At 49.1% G+C, this 23,444-nt stretch overlaps 1 protein-coding gene across 1 annotated transcript in view; it reads left to right on the forward strand.

Moving 5' to 3' along the window:
- Positions 1 to 23,444, forward strand: part of MIS18A (MIS18 kinetochore protein A) — a 46,013-nt gene that overhangs the window by 16,019 nt on the left and 6,550 nt on the right. The window contains exons 6-7 of the mRNA XM_042998671.1: positions 9,172 to 9,336; positions 9,952 to 10,590. The gene's annotated coding sequence lies outside the window, so the exon portion shown is untranslated. The remainder of the gene's footprint in view (positions 1 to 9,171; positions 9,337 to 9,951; positions 10,591 to 23,444) is intronic.

The following is a 23,444-nucleotide window of genomic DNA, read 5'->3' on the forward strand; positions in this document are numbered from 1 at the left end:
CCTATAGCCAGACCCGCTGGTAACAAGCTGTGGCCTTTCGATCGTCCACTCGGAGCATTCTCCTGAAACCACTCTCTTGAAGGCTAGCAACGAAGGTTGCCACAAAGTGTTCCTATCTGAAATCCCTCCAACTTGCAACAATTTGCTTTTTTTTTTTTTTTAATTTAAGGTTTTATTTTGTTAAGTCATCTCCACACCCAGCGTGGTGCTCGAACTTATGACTCTGAGATCAAGCATCATGCCCTCTGCTGACAAATTTCCAGTTGTCCTCCCCTTTAGAATTCTCTTCCCAGTTGTCCGTATTTCCTAGCCATGCGTGATGAAATATTCAGGGCCAAAATGGCACGGGGCCTGGGACCTGCTGTAAGATACTTCACTGAAGTCACCACACGGCAGGGGTGGTCAACACCATTGATCGTGGCCGGTCATCACTGACGAGGTGTGGAGGCTTCGTTATGACTTGGTTTTTTGCGAGTGTTTGCAAGATTTTGTCAAGCCAAACCACGAGTGCACGCTCATGCTCCATCGTTAATGACCTCTGACCTGCCCCTCCTGCCCTCCCCCCCTTGCCACCCTCACCCGCTGCCCTCCCCTCGTTCTCTCTCTCCAGTCTTCCCTGGACACTTCCCGCCCTGTCCTGACTTCAGTGACCATCCCGGGTCTCCAAATCCCCACAGCCCGGTGGGTCTCCCTCAGGCCCTGGTTCCGAATCCCCAGTGACCTGCACCCGCCCCCAGGTGCCCTCCGTGTGACATTGTCCTCTCTCGTGTGCCCTGGACCTGAAACACTGGTCACACGAACTCTTCCGTTCCCTGCCCCTCCTCCAACCCACCGTTGGGTCCGCCCTCCTTTCTCAAAGTCACGTGTTCCCCAGCCCATTTCTCCCTTAGGCGTCCTTACTTCTTGCTTGCTTGAATTACAGCAAAACCTTGGATGGCGAGTAACTTGTTCCGCAAGATGAACATTTTTAATAAATTTTAACTTGATAAACGAGCAATGTCTTGCAATACAAGTAAAACGTGCCACCGGATGTCACATGATCACAACTGAGCCAATGGTTCTTCTCTCTCTCTCTCTCTCTCTCTCTCTCTCTGCGGGATTGTGGATGATCATCTCCCATTCTTGGATGCTCCGTCTCAAGCCATGGCATTTGGCAGAGATCAGTGATTTTTCAGGACGTTGGAAGGTGCCCACAACTGGCACTAGTATTTTTTTGTCACTTCAAAGCACATGGACAGTCCTTTGCTCTTGTCCAGACAAGAGTAAGCCGAGGAATGCTCGCTTCATTCTAGGTCAGCTGCCTGCAGATAGAGACCCTTTCCTCTGCTGTCTTATTGCCAGTGACATTCAACACAGTATATGACAAGAGTTTATTAATACCGTCCTGTAGTCCAAATCCGTTAGTGAGAGTGAAAATCGTCCTGTGCAATAACCCTCCTCTCTCGTCTCCCTCACACCAGCCCTGTAAGTGCAGGCTAATTTATTTTTCTTCACAGTTTGTATTTTCTGTATTATTTTTTATTATATTGCAGTATTGTAATCATTTTTATATGAATATTTTTGGGTTGTGGAACAAATCTCTGAGTTTCCGTTATTTCTTATGGGGAAATTCGCTTTGATATTCAAGTGCTTTGGATTACAAGCATGTTTCCGGAGCGAGTTATGCTCGCAAACCAAGGTTTTTTTTGTTTTTTAATGTTTATTTGTTTTTGAGAGAGAGAGAGAGAGAGACAGTCCAGGGGAAGGGGCAAAGAGAGAGGGAGACAGAATCTGAAACAGGCTCCAGGCTCTGAGCTGTCAGCAGAGGGCCCGATGCAGGGCTTGAACTCGTGAACAGAGATCATGACCTGAGCTGAAGTCGGGCACTTAACCAACTGAGCCACCCAGGCGTCCCAACCAGGGTTTTACTGTATTTAGTTGGTCTTCATGCTTTAATTCCCTACCCCTGATCCAGTGAACACGCCATTGTCAAATGCATGTTCCCATGCTCGACATTACCACGTAGCACCCAGAATATAGGTCTCTTGATCTGACTCCTGGCCCTTGTTCTGGCCCCAGATGGCTTCCTGGCTCTGTCTCCCAATTTGTTTACCTGGGACTCTGAACTTCTGCCAACCAGAACACTCTGTGTCTCAATATGCCATTTTTTAATATGTATACAGTTTTTACTTGCCCTTCAAAGTCCTGCTTGGATGTCACTTCCTCCAGGAAGCCCTTGTTGATTTCTCAGTCAGAAGTAATTTCTCCCACTTCATTCCTAAGTTCCCTCAGGATGTTTTTCTTGCCTCATTTGATTTCATATTATAGTTATGTGGGAAACTTTCCTGCAAGACTAACAAGTTTTTTTCCAGAGGCCCAACATGTAGGGACTCATATGTTGGAGGCAATTAATACTTGTTACATGAAGAGAGAATTTTCATCTCCTGTCTACTTTGTACAGTCACGATGGTAAATGGAAAACTCTGAAAAGCAAAACAAAAATGTTTATACTAAAGCATTCTAGATCACTTTTAATATTTCAAAATTGACATATAAGGATAAAAGAAACTATCCCAATATGCATTGGTGGTGTGGGGTTAGAATTCCATGTTAACCATGTAAATAGGAACTCATGGGAAAAAAATACCAAATTGAACTCATTTACATGTGTAATTACCCACCTGTGATCATTCTGTTTTATCTATTTCCTCGTTCTCCTCCCACATCAAGGTTAAAAGTACTAACCAACTACAATGAATTCTTGGCATTGGGTGTGTGTGTACATGCAACCCTGTGGCTTGAAACAAGGTGCAGAATCGCCGTGCACCTCACGCGCCACAGTGTGGGTGAGAAGCCTAGCAGATAGACGTCATAAGCCGCCTTCAAACGTGCGATGCACGAGAGGAGATTTGGAAGTAAATGGCATTGGGAATATCCTGCCAGTGTATCTTCTGTGATCGGGAAAGCTATGAAAGAAACCCACCGCCTTTATTAACATGGAAATCCAACAGGCACAGTCCTGTGGCCACTGGAAATAGTTGCTTTTTTTTTTTTTAATTTTTTAAAAATGTTTTTTATTTATATTTGAGACAGAGACAGAGCATGAGCAGGGGAGGGGCAGAGAGAGAGGGAGACACAGAATCGGAAGCAGGCTCCAGGCTCTGAGCCATCAGCCCAGAGCCTGACTCGGGGCTCAAACTCACGAACCGTGAGATCGTGACCTGAGCTGAAGTCGGACACTTAACCGACTGAGCCACCCAGGTGCCCTGGAAATAGTTGCTTTTAAAACAATTTTTTTAATGTTTATTTTTGAGAGAGAGAGCAGGGGGGCGAGAGCAGGGGAGAGGCAGAGACACAAAATCCGAAGCAGGCTCCAGGCTGTGAGCTGTCAGCACAGAGCCCGACGCGGGGCTCAACCCCACGAACCGCGAGATAATGACCTGAGCCGAAGTCAGAAGCTCAACTGACTGAGCCACCCAGGTGCCCCTGAACAAGTTGCTTCTGATGAGGTCCTTGATAGGATAGGAAGGAGTCAGGGAGTGGGCTTTGCCTCAAGACCCTCTTTCCTTGTTGGGGGAAAGGATAATCCTAGAACTGGGGTAGACAGGCCCTTGAGTTTGAAGAGGCAAAAGAACAGTGGTTACCCAGGCATCTTGGTGTTGGGGCGGTGGGGGATTGTAACCCCTCGGGATGCTCTCCAGGGGCCCGTGGTCCCTGCACGGAGGGAGTCTGATGGGGCAGCCCTGGCCCACCCAAGGGCAGGGGACTTCTCTCGAGCCGCTGGAGACTCACGGTGGTGGGGGGGGGGGGGGGGGAGACGTCCCCTGGGAGCTTATTAGTCTGCTGTGATCCCGGACCTGAGTTCGACAAGACCCCGGGGTGGTCCCTATGCATGTTCGAAATTGAGATGGGCTGTCTGGAGGACAGTGAATACATATCCTTTAGTACCCTCATCTGTTCGGTCACAATTAACGTTCTCTGAATATCCTAGTTGTTTCCTCTGCGCCTCGTTGAACACCCCATGAAGCAGGTGAGGATTATGCTCCGGCTTGGAGTTGGATTTTTTTTCTCCCTAATCTGACCACAAGGGGCCGCATTTTACCACATAAATATTCATCGAGTCTGGCGGTCACCAGCTGGGGAGCTGCAGGAGGGCCCTTCCCGTGGATGGGTTGCCTCATCTCGACCTGGAGTTTATCCCTCTCCCTCGTAAGCGAGCCCCTTAATTAAAATCACGTTCAAGGCCTCTCCCCACTAACCCCCACCAGATTGCCAGCAGCTTAGATTACTCAGTATTCATTCCTGAAATTGTCTACACCTACACTCCCACGAGCATTTCCCCAAGAGACTTAGGTTTTACACTGAGAAGTTAATTATGTTTTCTCTTGCAGTCACTTCTTAAGTTTCCATGACTCAGGTTCATTACTAACTCCCCTCCCCCAGTGCTTTCCGAGGGCTTAATCCAGTGTTTGCCAGAGCACTTTGAAATTTTTTTTTTAAGCATTTTTTTAAATATATGAAATTTGTTGTCAAATTGGTTTCCATACAACACCCAGTGCTCATCCCAAAAGATGCCCTCTTTAATGCCCATCACCTACCCTCCCCTCCCTCCCACCAACATTTTTAAAATTTATTTTTGAAGGGGAGAGAGACTGGGTGGGGGAGGGGCAGAGAGAGAGGGAGACACAGAATCTGAAGCAGGCTCCAAGCTCAGAGCTGTCAGCACAGAGCCTGATGTGGGGCTCGAACTCACAAACCGTGAGATCATGACCGAAGCCAAAACCAAGAGTCGGACGCTCAACCACCTGAGCCACCCAGGCGCCCCTGCCTGAGCCCTTTGGAATTGCCAATCAAGAGAGAGGACAGCCTTCCTGAAGAAAAGCACATTTCTGATCACCTTGCTAATATGCTTGACTCACGGGACTTCCCAGGAATCCTAGCCTGTGTTGGTGCCATTCGTTCCTCTGGAAACATGAAGGAACGCTATTATCTTTTTTTTTATGGGACAAGCCTTCAAAAGCATTTTATTCAGTTTAATACATTTTCCAAAACCTTAAAGCAAATTCAACAATCCTATTTTAAGTCAGGCTCGAAATGGAAGTTTTTATGTATGGGTATATCTACTTAAGCATTAAATTATTTTGCTCAACAGAATGTACCCCAGGCAAAGAGGTGCTGTGAGGCCAGACCGGACTGGGAAGCCTGGAGCCTTGGGGTCTGTGTCCTGCGTGCCTCTGACTTACAGAGCAAGTCTTGTCCTTGGCTCCCAGCCTCGGTTTCCTCATTTGTATAATGAAGAGGCTTGACCAGAACAATCGGTCGCGTTCTTCCTTATCAGCGTACGTGTTTTGCTATTCCAATTAAGCATTGATTTGGAATGGCAAACTTGACCAATGGCTGATAGGTCAGACAAAGCATCGGGAAGCAGATGGCCATTGACAATACTCTCCCTTTTGGAGAACCGAGACCACAGAAGAGCCTTCGAATGGAAGTACCACCCACATTTGCTGCCGCTGCTCCTGGCAGTGAGTCGTAGGTGGCTGCAGGTGGCGCGTCTTGAGGATATTCTTGAATCAGCTCATGGAATTCTGAATAGAATTAACACGTGGGCACGTGAACACTTTATTTAACAGCATCTCCGGTCACCACTGTTTCATCGCGAATATTAATCCTTTTTTAAAATCTTTTATTTATTTTTAAAAGAGAGAGAGAGAGAGTGCGTGAGCGGGGGAGCAGCACAGAGAGAGGGAGACAGAGGCTCTAAAACGGGCTCTGCACTGACAGCAGAAAGCCTGATGCAGGGCTTGAACTCACGAACCGTGAGATCATGGCCTGAGCCGATGTCAGACGCTCAACGCACTGAGCCACGCGGGTGCCCCCAAGCATATTAATCTTTAAAGTACGTTAGTGATTTCTTTGCTCATTGCTTGAGTTTCTTTCAGGGGAAGAGATGTGCGCCCCGCTGGAGTCATCTCACTGTTGTCGGTTGTCGTGCTGGTGTCCGTTCCTGGCTCCCCACCCCCATCACTGTAGCCCCTCAGCAAAGCCATAGCCAACCAGAACTTAAAGTCGTCAGGGCTGGGTGTCAGCCACAGAGCAGGGCCAGCAGAACCCCGTGATGCCAGCCCACCCGGCAGTTTCCACGGCAACCGCTGTTGTCTGTCTTCCCGGTCTGGAGGGGACCCTGGGAGACTCCATCCTGACGTGGCTCTGAAGAGAACCAGCGTGGGGTGAGGCAGTCTGTGAATGAGGACACTTTGGTTCCAGCCCCGTTTTTGATTTTTCTCCATAAGGTTACTTCTTATTCACATGTATTTGCTCTCGTCCTGAAATGAGGATTTGAATTGAACTCTTCTGCGGTGGGCAGTTAACAGCATATTTAAAATAGACGCAGAGCCGTGGTCTGAGAATCACTGGACGGCCTTCCAACGATTAAGAAGTAACAGAATGCTCGCAGGAGAAAGAAAGACTTTTTGTCACTTAATGGAGGAAGCATTAGCAGGAGCCAAGATGAGGGAGAAAGAAAGGGTAAGGGATAGCCCCCAACCAGAGCAGCTCAGGTCTTGGAATGTTCTTCTCGTAGTGAGACTAACATTTATTGTCCAAACCAGGGCTCAGGAGAGAGGGACAGGGGCAGATTTAACAATGAAGCCGAGAGGACAGACGTAAACCATCCGAGGCAAGCCAGCCTAGGTCACCCCACCTTTTGTGCTGCGTGGCAAGAAAGTCCTTGCAACAAAGATCCCTTCAGCTAATGGAGAGTGAAAATCACGGGGCTCAAGTGATCAAGATTCCTGGTCCTCTGATGAGATGAGTTGAGTGGGAGCAGCATACAAGAACGGAGAAGGGGGTGGGGGGGGGGCGGTTGGCCAGCAGCCTGGGGAAATGCAACAGAGTCAAACAGAAGTGAACAAAAAGGACAGTGAGGTTGTCTCCAAGGAAGCACGACTTGGGGGTGGCCCCGGCCAGTGGTTTTGTGACTTCGTCCAGTAAAGAGTATAATAATTATGATTTACGTTTGAACGGAAATACATTCACGTTTCTGGGGGAAAAAAATCCCAACACAATTCGTGTGACAGCGTTTGTGGTTTATGATTAATCCTGTTACCTAAAGAAATTCACTAAGAGTGAGCCTCAATACGCTTATGAAATATGTTTATTATTATCCTTGAAAAAGTAAACTGAGTTTCCCATACGTAGGAAGCTAACAATAAGATAAAATAAACCGAAAAGGCTGTTTTTTTATGATATTAAATATACTCACCTCGGGGGCAAGCATACATGGTCTTTAATCAAACGAGCTTTCTTGATGAAATAATCTTAAAACTTTAAAAAGTATGTTTTAGTCTGTTTTGGGCTGCTCTCACAAAATACCATAGACTGGGTGGCTTATCAGTACTGGAAATTTACTTCTCACGGTTCCGTTACGCAGGCTGGAAGGGAAGTCCAAGAGCAGGATGCTGGCAGGTCAGGTTCTGGGGCACCCTTCTTCCTGGGCTACAGGTGGCTGTTTGCTCACTGTATCCACATGTGGTAGAGATAAGACAAGGGGGGTCTCTGGGCTCCCCCTTTTATTTTTAAGTTTATTTATTTATTTTGAGAGAGAGAGAGCGAGCAGGAGGGGCAGAGAGAGAGAGAGAGAGAGAGAATCCCAAGCAGGCTCTGCCCTGTTTGCACAGAGCCCGATGCGGGGCTTAAACCCACAAACTGTGAGATCATGACCTGAGCCAGTCGGATGCTTAACCAACTGAGCCGCCCAGGTGCCCCTGGGGTTCCTTTTTTAAATAAAAGGCGCTGATCCCAATCATGAGGGCTCCATTTTCATGAACTATTCACCTCCCAAAGGCCCCACCTCCTGATACACCCCATCACACTTGCGGGGTAGGATTTCAACATCAGTTTTGGGAGGGTCACAACATTCGGTCCATTGCAAAGTACTCAAGAAATGTATTTTTGCTGTAGAAAAAGTAGAAGACCCAGATAACTGAAAGAAGAAATAAAATCATCTGTAATCCAAGCACTGTAAATATTTTCGTATATATCCTTGCACACCATTTCTCATACATTTTACTTATACCTATAATTATTAAAATGATAGCTGTAATAATAATTATCATTACCATATTAGGAACAGTTGTCAGCAAATGTCAGCAAATATACTCATAGAACATTGTTTTAGTAACTATATAATATTTCACAGTTTTGAAGAGTTCATTTAAGCAAATTCTTGGCATTAGGCATGAGGCTGTTTCCAGACGTTTTGTATTACAAACAATGAGGAATTGAACATCTTCTAGAGGAATCTCTGTGCACGTAGAGTGAGTGCATCTGGAAAGTGTGACTTCAGTGGGCCATCTGAGACCCGTTAACACTGGGCTGTACTTGTGATCTGATTGTGCAAAGTACACACAACACGAATGGAAAAGGGGACATAGTTTCTAGTTCCGGCCCAGACATATAACCCTGAGCACATACCGTTTTTTTCTTTTTAATTTTTTTTAATGTTTATTTATTTTTGAGAGAGCAGGAGAGACGGAGTGTGAGCAGGGGAAGGGCAGAGAGAGAGGGAGACACAGCACCTGAAGCAGACTCCGGGCTCTGAGCTGTCAGCACAGAGCCCGACACGGGGCTCGAACCCACAAACCGTGAGATCATGATCTGAGCAAAAGCTGGATGGTTAACCAACTGAGCCACCCAGGTTCCCCCTGAGTGCATACCTTAACTTCTCTATGTTTTAATTTTCTGATTCCTAACATCACAAAACTTAGACATAATTAATGCACCTTGTTCTTTGAACGGGGCTACTGTAAGGGTTTGTTGGGTAATGTGTGGAAAACCATTTAACATTATAAAGCAATTTACCCTTATAGGGACTTCTTATTTTCTTTTAAAAATGCCATTAAAATTTTTTTTTTAACGTTTATTCACTTTTTTTGAAAGAGAGAGACACAGCACAAGCAGGGGTGGGGCAGAGAGAGAGGGAAACACAGAATCCGAAGCAGGCTCCAGGCTCTGAGCTGTCAGCACAGAGCCCGATGCGGGGCTCGAACTCATGGACTGTGAGATCATGACCCGAGCCGAAGTCGGACGCACAACCGACTGAGCCGCCCAAGCGCCCCTCAAAATGCCATTTTAAAAAATTCTATTACATCGACTAAAACTGCTTCCAATTTTTTTTCCTACATTCTCCAGGAACACTGATTTTAATGAACCAGCCCACAAGCATTGCGTAATTTGGAAGTTGTGGCCCCTGAATGAGCGCTTCCGGGGAGAAGCTACTAGAAGCCCTGGCTAATCAGACACCTGCCTGCCTGCTTTCCAGCTAATGATCGCAAACCAAAGGCAGAGGGAGCACAGGTTTGCAAAGGAAGTAACCCTTGGTGTGTGACCTGGGGCGGGGGTAGCTAGCTACCCACAGTGATCTGGGGCGGATCCCGACCAGCCTGAGAGAGACAGAGGCCAGCCCACTGTCAGAGATAACCACAGCTGTTGGAAGGGAAGGCTGGGGAAAATATTTTCGTAAAGAATCCTGGGAATCCCAGCTCCAGTTGGGGGCAAGTCGGGAGCAGGAATGGAAATTGGCAGGCGGAATTAACCCCAAGGAGACAATCCTGTGGCTGGAAACTGCGCGTGCCTCCCTCACACCTGCCCGTTCACCCACAGGATGGAAAAGCGAGGGGGAGAATTCCATTGGGCAAACATGCAGGGGTCCAGAGCCTCTCCTCCCTCTGCCCCTCGCCCGCAGGCCATCGGCTCACAATTCTGGGGGGGGGGGGTTGTGACGGGGGGTGGGGTGAACGGTGCTCTGTGAGGCCTCTGATGATCTTTGCGCTCTCTGAACAGATGAGTGAACAGCACAGGACACAGAGAGGGGGCCGAGGGTCTCCTGCCCAGCCTGGCAGAGAATGCAGCTTGTAGGAACCCCGCAGTAATTCTCGGGGTCCCTAAAAAAACGTTTGTTCCCACCCACAGGGGAAGACGTCTTGCAATTAGAAGGAAACGGTAACCCCCCCAACTGTAACGACAACATTTCTGAGTTCCCCGAAAGGGGTGTTGTAAAGCTAGCGTATTTCTTTTTCCCCCGGAGATGACCCGAAAACACGAGTTCCCTGTAGGCGGAACCTTCCATGGAAGGTGAACTGAGCTCAGAAAGGGAGCAGGAAGGGAAGGGTATTTCTGGAAGTGGGAGCGCTGGGGCGGAGGGACAGGAGGACGCCCACTCTGCTCGTGCAGAGACGGACAGGTGCTAGCCTGGAGCCCTTACTTTGCTTAGCTGTGGCCGTCTCCACTGCAATTATTTTAGGTTATCCCAGTTATTTTAAATATGCCATATAATGCTGACCAAGTAAATGTAGCAGCACATTCCCCCAGGTTTTAAGATTGATGAAAACGGGGACGACGTGGCATCATACTGTTACAACGGACTTTTTATTGTAGTTGTTGTTTAAGTGCAAAGGAAGGCTGGTGGTACCTGATAAATAGAAAAGGCAAGAGTCTACTACGGACCATGAGCGGAAAACCACGGACGCTTCTGAGAGTAATTAATCCCCGCTGCACAGTCTCCTGCCTTCAGCAGAGTTTGGAGGAAAAGCCTTCATTTGGAGCAAATAGGTAACTTTTCGGCTTGCCTTCAAAGATCAAGTTCCTAGTTTTGTTGGACGGCTTCATTTTTCAACTGCTGGCAAATCGGAAGGGGAGGGACGGCTTTTATTTGGGTTTCTTCTATTTGGGTTTCTTCTCTTACATGTCGAGGTTGAGAACAGACGTGTGGAAGGTTCCATTTGGGGGTTGAGAGGTTAAAGGTCATGTTTTGAGCTTCCTGGACTCAGCATAAGGTGCCTTGAGGGGGCTTGTGGTGGTTAGTGATCTGAGGGTTTGGGGTCAGCCAACTTGAAGGGAGGGGGTGTGCGAGAAGGGAAGAGATAGCGAGAGAGAGGATGCGAGAGGGTGGAGAGAGAGAGAGAGAGAAAGACTGTGAGTTGACTTAGTTCATTTAGGAGCCACAAGTCACCCTGGAAAATTGTTTCCTCAAGACTGTTTTCACACAGGTAAGAAATAGGCTCACTGAGGGGTGCCTGGGTGGCTCAGTCGGTTAAGCGTCTGACTTCGGCTCAGGTCATGATCTCACGGTTTGTGGGTTCGAGCCCCGGGTCGGGCTCTGTGCTGACAGCTTGGAGCCTGGAGCCTGCTTTGGATTCTGTGTCTCCCTCTCTCTCTGTCCCTCCCCCACTCGTGCTCGCGCTCTCTCTCTCTCTCTCTCTCAAAAATAAACATTAAAAAAAAAAAAGAAATAGGCTCACTGAAACTTCGTTGTTACCTCTTAGGGGGCAGCCTTGGAGGAATCTGTGTAAAACCCTTCTTTGGGGAGCCACATCCAGGGCTGCTAATGTAAGGGGGCTTTCTCAACTAAGAAAGAAGGGTGAGGAAAGGGGCTGTCCAAGGGTTGTGCCAGAGTGGCCCGACCAAGGGGGGTTGGGGGGAGCTAGAGAGAAATAAGATTGTACACCATCCAGTCAACCTACGAGAAGCTCAGTCCTGCCTTCTGGAAGGCCCGAGGGCTCCTCTGGACGCCAGCCGGGCGGCAGCGAGAGCTTGGGAGGAGAGACAGGAACTGCCCAAGGGGTCTGGTGGAGGGGGGGGGCGGCCTGTGTGTGCATCCTCTGGGGAGCTCCGGGAAGTAACTGGGGGGCAGGAGAGACGTGAGGTCCTGCCTCAAGTGGGTGGATTTAGGGATTTGCTGCTGGGGGTGGGGAGGCTTGGTGGGTACAGAACATCTATATTATTCAAAAAACATTTTTTTTTTACAAGTGTGTGTTTTATAATTACAAAAACAAAAACCTAGTACAGGTATTCATTTGGCGGGGGGGGGATCGGGGCAAGAATCGAGGCTTAGTTTGGTTCACATGTTGGGCGCTGGTGGGACCCACGCTGTTGGTCGACTTATCTCAGGGTTTGGGGGCAGACAACGTGAAAGGAGGGGGTGTGGAAAAAAGGAAGAGATAGCAAGAGAGAGGGAGGGGGAGAGACTGCGTTGACCTAGCACATTGAGGAGCCTCAAAAGTCATCCTGGAAAATGGTTTCCTTAAGACCGTTTTCACGCTGGTAAGAAGTAGGCTCACTGATACTTCTTTGTTACCTCTTACGGGACAGCCTTGGAGGAATTTGTTTAAAACCCTTCTTTTGGGGGGGCACTTGGGTGGCTCAGTGGGTTTAGTGTCCAGCTCTTGATTTCAGCTCGGGTCATGATCTCGTGGTTCGTGGGTTCGAGCCCCGCACTGGGCTTTGCGCTGACAGTGTGGAGCCTGCTTGGGATTCTCTCTCTCCCCCTCTCTCTCTGCCCCTCTCCTGCTTATGCGGGCTGTCTCTTTCTCTGTCTCTCAAGAATAAATAAATTAATTAAACAAAACCAAAACCAAAATACCCTCCTTTGGGGAGTCACATCCAGGGCTCTTAATTCTAGGGGGCTTTCTCAACCGAGGAAGAAGGGTGAGGAAGGGGGCTGGCCATAAGGCAGGGAGAAGGGGGGGGCGGGGAGGGGCGGGTTTGTTTCTGCCCTGCTCCTTTCTGTCGGGAAGCAGCTGTCTCCCGAGCCTCAGTCTTCTCTGTGAAATGGGACTGTCGAGAGGCTCACGTGGTACCTTATAGAGTGGCTGAGGGGCGATAACGAAGCCTCTCCATGAACACTGGTTTGTGAACTGCCATTTAAACGCGGAGCTCTGACCAGCAAGTTGGTGCGGTTTTCTTCCCTGCGAGGATGGAGTATCCATGGCGCCTCCCCTTCACCTCTAACCCGTTAATCATGGCTTCTGGAGAACGGAAACACAAACATTGCCAATGAGCCCCCTTCTCAGCATTTCCCTGCATTCATGCTGTGTCTCTCCCTGCTGGGGCCCTGCGTTAGAGAGTGGGGAGCAAGGGGGCCCAGGCAGCAGGTCTGGGGGGCCCTGGATAGAGTGCCACGCGGTGGAGGAAAAGACCCCTGCGCTCAGCCTTTCTCCCCTGATCTGCAACGGTCAGAGATTAATGAACCGCTCTCTCGTGGCTCCGTGAGGCTGCGTGAGAGGCCAGGCCGCCCCTCCCGAATTCCAGGCATCCCCCCCCCCCCCCCCGTTGAAATACAAGATGGCAAGGCCGTATCAACCGTCCTTCTCTCTGCCAGCAGACTCTGGAGTCTTGGTCAGCCAGGGAAGTTTAATGACAGCTATATAAGTGATCCCGGATTTGTTTTGTGGGTTTTCCAAAGCAAGAGGGGGAAAGTAATTTTATTTTTATAAAGACGAGAAAACTACCCAGAAATACTTGCCAGCTGAGCCCTTTCTTCATGTTTTTATTTCCTAGCTTCTTGATCCCATAACTTCCCGGGCCTCGTGTGAGGCAAGTTTACTGTCCTAGACAAAGGGTAGTTTATATCCTTTCGCTGCGTGCCCAATGGGAGAAGGGGAGGACGTAAGAGAGACTCAGGGTGCAGCTGTTTCTTCTAGAAAATGCGAAGTCCTACTGGGGGAGTAGCTGCCTGCATCCATAGATTAGAGAAACATCACACGGGGGGGAAGAGTTCGGACTTGTGAAGTCAGTGGGGCCCAAACCGTGTCTTGCTCTGCCCTAGCGTGCCAGAGTTCCACTGCAAACCCAGTTTACGATCTCTCGCCTCGTTAGGTCTGAACAGAGAAGGAGGGTAGAAAGATGAACAAAATTCTCGCATGAGTTTTATTTCCTTTGGCTCCAGTTGTTTGGACGTGCCACACACTCATCTATCCCTTGGTCTATAAACAGCATGTAAGTCCATATATTCAATTCGATCAACAAGCTTTTATTGAGCACCTACGACATACCTGCAGGGGGATGCCGAAGAGATGTGCCATCAAGGACAGTGCGGAGAGTGGAAGGGACGTGAGTGCCAACCCCAGCTCCACCATCTTGTGATCTTGGCCAGCTACCCCATCTTGTGACCTTGGCCGGCCACCCCCATCTTGTGACCTTGGCCGGCTACCCCCATCTTGCAACCTTGGCCAGCTACCCCATCTTGTGACCTTGGCCGGCCACCCCCATCTTGCAACCTTGGCCAGCTACCCCATCTTGCGACCTTGGCCGGCCACCCCCATCTTGCGACCTTGGCCGGCCACCCCCATCTTGCGACCTTGGCCGGCTACCCCCATCTTGCGACCTTGGCCGGCTACCCCCATCTTGTGACCTTGGCTAGCTACCCCATCTTGCGACCTTGGCCGGCCACCCCCATCTTGTGACCTTGGCCGGCTACCCCCATCTTGTGACCTTGGCCATCTACCCCTATCCTGTGACCTTGGCCGGCTACCCCCATCTTGTGACCTTGACCATCTACCCCTATCTTGTGACCTTGGCCAGCTACCCCCATCTTGCAACCTTGGCTGGCTACCCCCATCTTGTGACCTTGGCCGGCTACCCCCATCTTGCGACCTTGGCCGGCTACCCCCATCTTGCGACCTTGGCCGGCTACCCCCATCTTGCGACCTTGGCCGGCTACCCCCATCTTGTGACCTTGGCCGGCTACCCCCATCTTGCGACCTTGGCCGGCTACCCCCATCTTGTGACCATGGCCGGCTACCCCCATCTTGCGACCTTGGCCGGCTACCCCATCTTGTGACCTTGGCCGGCTACCCCCATCTTGCGACCTTGGCCAGCTACCCCATCTTGTGACCTTGGCCGGCTACCCCCATCTTGCGACCTTGGCCGGCTACCCCCATCTTGCAACCTTGGCCGGCTACCCCATCTTGTGACCTTGGCTGGGTACCCCCATCTTGCGACCTTGGCCGGCCACCCCCATCTTGTGACCTTGGCCGGCTACCCCCATCTTGCAACCTTGGCCAGCTACCCCATCTTGTGACCTTGGCCGGCTACCCCCATCTTGCAACCTTGGCTAGCTACCCCATCTTGTGACCTTGGCCATCTACCCCTATCTTATGACCTTGGCCGGCTACCCCCATCTTGCGACCTTGGCCGGCTACCCCCATCTTGCGACCTTGGCCGGCTACCCCCATCTTGCGACCTTGGCCGGCTACCCCCATCTTGTGACCTTGGCCGGCTACCGCCATCTTGCGACCTTGGCCGGCTACCCCATCTTGTGACCTTGGCTGGGTACCCCCATCTTGCGACCTTGGCCGGCCACCCCCATCTTGTGACCTTGGCCGGCTACCCCCATCTTGCAACCTTGGCCAGCTACCCCATCTTGTGACCTTGGCCGGCTACCCCCATCTTGCAACCTTGGCCGGCTACCCCATCTTGTGACCTTGGCTGGCTACCCCCATCTTGTGACCTTGGCTAGCTACCCCACCTTGTGACCTTGGCCATCTACCCCTATCCTGTGACCTTGGCCGGCTACCCCTATCTTGTGACCTTGGCCGGCTACCCCCATCTTGTGACCTTGGCCGGCTACCCCTATCTTGTGACCTTGGCCAGCTACCACCATCTTATGACCTTGGCCAGCTACCCCTATCTTGTGACCTTGGCCAGCTACCACCATCTTATGACCTTGGCCAGCTACCCCTATCTTGTGACCTTGGCTGGCTACCCCCATCTTGCAACCTTGACCAGCTACTTTCTGGTGCTGGGCCTCAGTTTCCTTATCTGTAAGGTGGGGCAGGAACACATAGGGGAGAAACTAACCCACATGAGATAACATACGTAAATATCATGGTTAAGGTCATTTGGGTGGCAGGCAACACAACCCATTTAGGACAAGTTTAACCAAGAAAGGAAGCCAGGCATTAGGAGGGTGTTGGGGTCTCTCCTGGAATTCGCTGAAAAGGAAAACCTGGGGGCCTCAAGGAAAGCGGGGACCCAGGATGTTCTGGGGGTTTCAGCAACCGGAGTCTATTCACCTCAAAGTCTCCCCAGACAAGGTTCTGCTCCGAGTGCTGTGCTCTGTGACTCTCTCAGTCCTCACTCTGACATAAAGAGTCTGTGTGGCTCGGTTAGCAACAGACGGAGGGCAGGTCCCAGTCTAGAAGCATGGGTGGGACGGGAAGTGGATGCCTGTATTAGCCTGCTACAGCTGCCCTGACAAAATACCAAAGACTGGGTGAGTTAAGCAACAGAATTTTATTTTATTTTTTTTTTCACAATTCTGGACAATGCTACAAGTCCAGGATCAAGATGTCAGTGGATTTGTTTCTTTCTGAGGACTCTCTCTTTGGCTTGTGGATGGCCGTATTCTTCCTGTGTCTTCACAGTGTGTGTCTGTGTCTTATAAGGACACCAGTCATATGGGATTAGGGCCCATGATAATGGCTTCATTCTGACTTGATGACCCCTTTAAAGACGCTTTGTCCAAACACACTCACGTTGTGAGGTGCCGGGGTTAGGACTTCAGAGTGTGAACTTTTTGAGGTATACAGTTAAGCACACAACAATGCCGTCCAACAAAGAGGCTTGCTGAGGGCTGGGGAGACGTGCCCAAAGTTGGGCATCAGTAATGCCCCTACCCCAGGGATGGGAACATAGTAGGTTCTTTTCAAATGCTGGTCCTCTCCTCTTTTCTGGGTAAAATACTAGGTCTCTGTGATCAAGGGACTCATCCTCCTCCAGGGGACCATGAAATCTCAAGCCATGGGAAGGACACGGACTTGGGACTCAGGGGCTCGGGGTCTTGGTCTGGGCTATGCCGCTGCTCACCAAGTGGGCAAGAGATGTCTGTCACCTTTCGAGTCTGTTCCTCAGGTGTAAAGTGGGGAGAGTAGATAGTGGTGAGTGGACTCAATGATCCGACAACTTAATGACTCTGAGCCTTGCAGTGGTTAAGGGCAGGGTGCCAAAGTGAGGGGTAATAATTGGTGTTGGCTGGGGTGACCGAGAAAGCATTTGTGCTTGTGCTCGTGCTTGCTCAGAACAGGGTGTTTCCCATAATCTTTGTTTGGGCTGGAGCCAGCCATCCTCCGTGACTGACTGACCTTTTTTTGGTCAAAAGGACCTCATCTCTTTTTCTTCTGTGCTCCTCCCTCTCCCCCCTCCCCCCAAAACACCCCCTCCCCAAAACCAAACAAAGAAACTCTGCCCTTTGGAGCCAAAGCAGCCTGTTTTGGGGGGGAAGTCTCAGAGAAAGTCACTTTCTGCGTGTTCCCCTCAGTCATCACCCTGACTGCCAGGCTCCGGCTGTGGTCAGCACTGCTGAGATGTCTCTGCACAGCCCCCTATGCGACCCTGGAAACTCTGAAGGCCGGTTACTGAGAGAGAAGGCTCTGGAAAGGGTCTGCCAGGACTCTGGCGACGGAGTCAGACAGAGATAACCACTAGAAGGTTTCCTCATCTCTGTGCTCTGGAATGTTCCCACAGGGAGCCTGCCCTCGGTTTACTGTTTCCTTGGATGACTGTTGGGGCTTTTACTTTACATAGAACCCCTTGCTGGAGTTTGAGGGGCTCAAGGAAGCACACCCTCCCCTCTTTGCCTGAATCCAGAAATAACTGAGCAGAAGAAAAAAAGGGGCACAGTGATGAGTTCCCTCATAGAAACCACCGAATCATACCCCCTCCTGTACGACCGAGGAGGGACACACTAAATGCCCTGTGTCCCAGATCTCGATCTAGCCAGATCCGAAGGATGAGGGAGGGAGCCAGGGGCTAAGTGATGACCAGGTGACTCTTTCCAACAAATGATAGAGTCACTGACGTTCTTTCCAGAGGCTGGAGCCTTATGCGAAGGGTCTTGCCTCATGAAGGGAAATGCCAGGAATGGGGAATCCGAAAAAAAAACGTTTCCACCCTGCTGCTGTCCCCAAGACCACCCAGCCCAGACATTCAGGGTGAGAACTTTTTACGGACTCTTGACATGACAGAGGGGGAGGTCATGGAGCAGGACGACAGCCGCTTAACGCTGCATGTCAGCCCTCAGCCCTCTTGCTTTTTGGGTATCCTTTGGGGAGCCTGCCACCAAGAATTCTTCCCTGCCTTCCTCCTGCCCGAGCTATAGCTTCTCTTGTGTTGCAAGATCCTGTGCTCTTAGAAGAGACTTCTCGCACAAAGTTCCTCTGGTTAGGCAGAGGCAGAATTTTAGCCGCTCACCACCCCCCCTCCGCTGGACGTCCAAGGAGCATGAAAGCGCCCCGTGATCGTCTGTCTCCTTTGGATTTCACCCTTCAGCGTCTCGGAAGAGCTTGCAGACTCCACCATTTCTCTGTCCTTTGTGCAGATGGCAGGGAACAACTTGGACAGTGACTTTCCCCGCTGTGATGAATGAGGCCGCCTCCCATCAGAAGGCAGAAGTGCCTACCGCTAGTGTGGGTGTTGGCTGGAATCCTTTTCATCTACGGGGAGACCTCACCATAGCGTGCGAAGCGTTCTCCTCAGCACTTAACGGGGTAATGAGATCAAGGGAGTGAGCCTTCACGCTAGGTCGATGACCAATTAACCAGTGACGGTTTCATTTTTGAGAATGGTGTGAATTACGGAGCTGGCGTGATTCTTTTTCCAGATCGAACCCAGATGTCAACTCCCCTTATTCGATAGCCCATTTTTCCCCCCACTAACTTGAATGGCTTCCTAAATTATTTACTAAAAATCTACACTGATCTGGACCCTATAGGTTTCAGGCTCTATGTCAATTGATTATTGGTCTGCTGCTGCGTCACTGACACGCTTTGAAAATTACGATAACCTTAGGATATATTTTGGTATCCCGGAGCAAATCTTTCCACCGTCGTGCCTTTTCCAAAATTTCTTGGCTTCCCCTATGGGTTTTCACCTCCGCTCAATATTTTAAAAGGATCAGTTTTATTGAGGCATCGCTTACATACAACAAAATTAGTGGGAAATAAAGTTATTGTACAATTCGATGGGGTGTGACAAATGGATAGTCATGTGACCACCTTTACAGTTATGATATCGGACAGTGTATAACCCCAAAACTTCCCTCGTGCCCTTTTGCAACCTGTCCCCTCCTCACCTCTGGGCCCTGGCCTGCAGTTCTGTCTTGTGTCATGGTGGGTTTTTGTTTTTTGTTTTTTTTTCTGGAATTTTATACTAAGGGAATCCTACAGGATGTAGTCTTTAGAGTCTGGCTTTTTTCACTGAGCGTGATGTTTTGGGGGTCATCCACGGCCAGTACAGGAAGCAGTAGATTTTTTCCTCTTTGTTGCTGGTGATGACCCAATGTGTGACTCTACTGACACTTTGTTTCCCATTCACCCAGCAGAGGGACCTTAGGGCTGTCTGCTGCTTCTGGCTATCATGAGTAAAAACTTCGAATTAACATCTGCATACAAATCTGTGAGCGGCGCTCACCCTTCTTTAGGGTAAATACCCGAGAGTGGCATTGCTGTGGTCATGTGCGAAGTTCATGTTTCCCTTTATAAGAACTGTTTATGTGTTCTGCTTTCTTTACATGCTCACCAGCACCCACTCTTATTAGATTTTTAATTTTAGCTACTTTAATAGGTGTGCCTTGTGGGCGTTTTTATTTGCTTTTGCCTAAGGACTAATGGTGAACACCTGTTCATGTGTTTATCTGTCACCTGTAATTCTTTTTGGGAAAGTGTCTGTTTAAGCTTTTTGATTTTTTTTTTTTTTCAAAGTGGGGTTGTTTCTTTCCTTATTGACTTTTAGCAGTTCTCAGTATATTTTAGATACAAGTCCCCTTGGTCAGCTATGTGATTTTCAAATATGCAGGCTGCCTTTTCATTCTCTTAACTGCTTTCCCAGACCAAAACTTTTTAATTTTGATGAAGCCCAATTTAACAATTTTATCTTCTTTGGTGTCCTAAGAACTCTTCGCTAAGCCGCAGATGCCAAAGGTTTTCGGCCATGTTTTCTTCTTAGAAGTTTAAAGTTTTATATGTTTCATTTAGGGCTATCATCTACTTGAATTTCTTTCTTTTTCTTTTTTTTTTTTTTTTTGCAGAAAGCGTGAGGTTTGTGTTCACGTTATGAATGATTTTTCTCTTTCTTTTTTTTTTTTTTTCCATTGGCCTATGGACATCCAGTTTCTCCAGTGGCATGTGTTCAAAAAGCTCATCCTTCCCTTGAATTGCTTTTGCACCTTTGTAAAAAGTCACTCGGTCTTATTTGTGTGGGTCTCTTTCTAGATCCTGTTTTGTTGCATGATTACCACACTGTCTTGGTGAGACAGATTAACAAAGAGTTCACTCGTTTGTTAGGACGTAGCTCACACGTCTATAGGAAGAATTATCTTAAAAAAAATTTTTTTAATGTTTATTTATTTGAGAGAGAGAGAGACAGAGTGTGACCGGGGGAGGGGCAGAGAGAGAGGGAGACACAGAATCGGGAGCAGGCTCCAGGCTCCGAGATGTCAGCACAGAGCCCCATGCAGGGCTCGAACTCACAGACGGTGAGATCATGACCTGAGCTGAAATTGGACGCTTAACCGACTGAGCCCCCCGGGCGCCTCAGAAGAATTCTCTTGCAACATTCCTGGGTAGTACGGTCCTCTCCACATTTGCCTCTTCGCCGGCCTGGTCCCTCTGCCTTAGCCCCACAGCCCTGTGAGTTTCTTGAAGGCAGGGACAGTGGCTTTCCTGATATGAGCCCAGTACAGGGCCTGTCACACGGCAGTGCTCGATGACACTTGTTCAATAAAATGACTAACGGTGGATTAGCGGAGTGCTGTCTGTGTTCAAGAAGACAGACAGGAGGTCACCTTCAGAGGGAGGCTTCTGCCAAATAACTGTCACAAGTGAGGAACAGACAGAGTCATTTTGCTGGGTTGCAGTCGTGAGAAATATCTTTGTTTTTGTTTCGGTGTAGCCTAATTCAGGTGAAGAAATATATTTATGGCCTATGTTTTTTTGTTTTTCGTTTTTCAGTCCAAATGAAAGAGTTCTATTCGATCCCAAGGGGGGAGGGGGACGATATATCTTCTATATCTAAGATTACCTATTTTATTCAATAAAAGACCGTGAACAAGGAGACCAGGACAACTTTGCCTCTTCTCAAATGTCCCCATCCAGGTGTGTCTGAGGAGTGTCAGTCCACGGAAGCCTTATCGTCCTTCGTCCCGGCGTGGACTGGGGCTCATAGTGGGAAACTCGGCAGTGTCAGTCTGTTTCTTGCTGCCGTAAAGAGTTTTTCTAGAAAGGAATTGATTGTCAAGAGATCAACAAAACAAGACTGCTTTCAGCCTTCGGTGGGACACGGGAAGAGCTTGGTTAGGCGGTTTGCCTACCAGTATTCTTTATAATGAAATTCCGTCTCTGAGCTACTGAGGGTTGACATGGGTGTCGGGTGGGGGAGGGTCAGAAACTCAGCCTGAGAGTCCCCTGTCACTGCTCCGATGTTCAGCTCTTCATATCTCTGCTTCGGTCTGCTCCACACGTTTCCCTCAAAATGGAAAATCCTCGGGGCACCTGGGTGGCTCGGTCGGTTAAGCGTCTGACTTCAGCTCAAGTCATGATCTCACGGTTCATGGGTTCGAGCCCCGCGTCGGGCTCTGCGCTGACAGCTCAGAGCCTGGAACCTGCTTCGGATTCTGTGTCTCCCTCTCTCTCTGTCCCTCCCCCACTCACGCTTTCTCTTTCTCTCAAAAATAAATAAACATAAAAAAAAAAAAAAGGGAACCTTCAGGATCTAAGGCATCTTCCTAGTGCACTGCCTTCACTGATCAGAAACTGTTAGTGAGTGGTCATTTTTTTAATTTAAAAGTATTTAAATGTTTGTTTTTGAGAGAGAGAGAGGGAGGGGGAGGGGCAGAAAGAGAGGGAGACAGAGGATCCGAGGCGGGCTCTGTGTTGACAGGGCAGAGCCCCATGCGGGTCTCAAACTCACGAACCATGAGATCATGGCCTGAGCCGAAGTTGGCTGCTTAAGCAAATGAACCACCCAGGCGCCCGGTGAGTGATCGAGTGATCATTTTTAAGTCACCACTGCGGTGTCCCATCTACGGGAACTTGTCCTTTTCCATTCGTGAGTGTTTCTGACTGTCAATTAAACACTTGGCCTCTTCAAATAAAGCAGCTCTCTCCTGGAATGTTGCTGGATTTCAGTTGTATTTTCTTTGGTTGGTGAAGAATTTGAAGTTCTCCTTTCATAATAACCGCACCCAATGATTTCCTTAAACCCAAACGTGAACAGTTAGTTATATGTTTAATTTTCAGAGCCATGAGATTGTATATGAAGGTTATGAACAGGTAATATCATCATTCTGACTTTGAAACAAAACAACAACAACCATAAATATAAAATCACTATGGCCCCTCCAAAAGCACTGAAAGTGAAATGCAACCTTGTCATTTAAATGTGACTTTGAGGGGTAGGACCACACTTTAGCAGCTTGAGCAACCTCATTTTTCGCTCCTTTCTTTAAAGAGGAATTTCTAAAATATTTAACCAGCTTCTGTCAAGTCTCCAGAAGTGAGCCATGAATGAAACTTCCCGTGTTCTGGGATTGCAGTGGCTGCTAGGAAAATAAAGCACAAGTCGATGAATCCAGGGAGGAGGTGTGTGAATGGACTCGGCAGTAATGTTTCACTGGGAAGTGACTGCTGGAGACATTTTCTTGAGCACATAGAGAAAACAGGAGCACTTGGGTGGCTCAGTCGGTTCCTCATCTGACTTCGGCTCAGGTCGTGATCTCGTGATCCATGGGTTCCAGCCCCGCATCCAGCTGTGTGCTGACAGCTCGGAGCCTGGAGCCTGCTTCCGATTCTGTGTCTCCCTCTCTCTCTGCCCCTCCCCCACTCACGCTCGTGTGCACGCACTCTCTCTCAAAATAAATAAAAAGCGTTTTAAAAAATCTTAAAAAAAAAAAAAAAAAAAGAAAACCCAAACGAACCAAACGCTCAAAGACGGCAATGAAACGGTGACGTTAATAATAAATAATAATAATAAATGTAATAATACACCTCGGGGGCATTGACACTTGTGGCCGCCTCTAAGCGCCCATGGGGAGAGATGGGTGTGCCCCTGTAGAAAGCAGAAAGGGAGCCAACTTGTACGCATACATACCCAAGCCTTAATCCTGACGACAGTGTCATGGGCTGTTATTATCCCCATCTTACAGATGCAGAAACTGAGTCCGGCTCTATCCCTTGATTTTGGCCAGCGCCACATAAGTCCTGCTTGTCTCCAGAACCTCCCGGCGTGCTGACACTGATGTTACCGAGTGTCTCCCCCCCCCCACCCCCGACCCCCCGCCAGACACGGGCCTATTGTTCCCACACGATTCCCAGCAGTTAAGATTCACTTCCAACATCAAAGGTCCCTGTTTCTTTAGTTAGACCTGCCTTCGTTTCCGCAGAATCAAACAGAGGCAGAAGCCTGTGGTTCGGGAAATGTGACTGGGAACAGCCCAGGAACCCCTTCCATTCAAACTGCACTGTATTTTCCCTTCAAGCTACTAAAGGTTTCCTGAGCAAAATGCCCCCGGCGTGTAATTAATGTGCCAACCCCGTGGCCCTTTTCCTCCAGGGAGGGCCGGACAGAGTTTGAGCTTTCTTTGTTTGAGAAGCTGCAAACACCAAACCGGAGGGTGGAACTCAGCTGAGGCT

The sequence above is a fragment of the Panthera tigris genome, chromosome C2 (assembly GCF_018350195.1).
Source record: "Panthera tigris isolate Pti1 chromosome C2, P.tigris_Pti1_mat1.1, whole genome shotgun sequence".
Classification (NCBI taxonomy): Eukaryota; Metazoa; Chordata; class Mammalia; order Carnivora; family Felidae; genus Panthera; species Panthera tigris.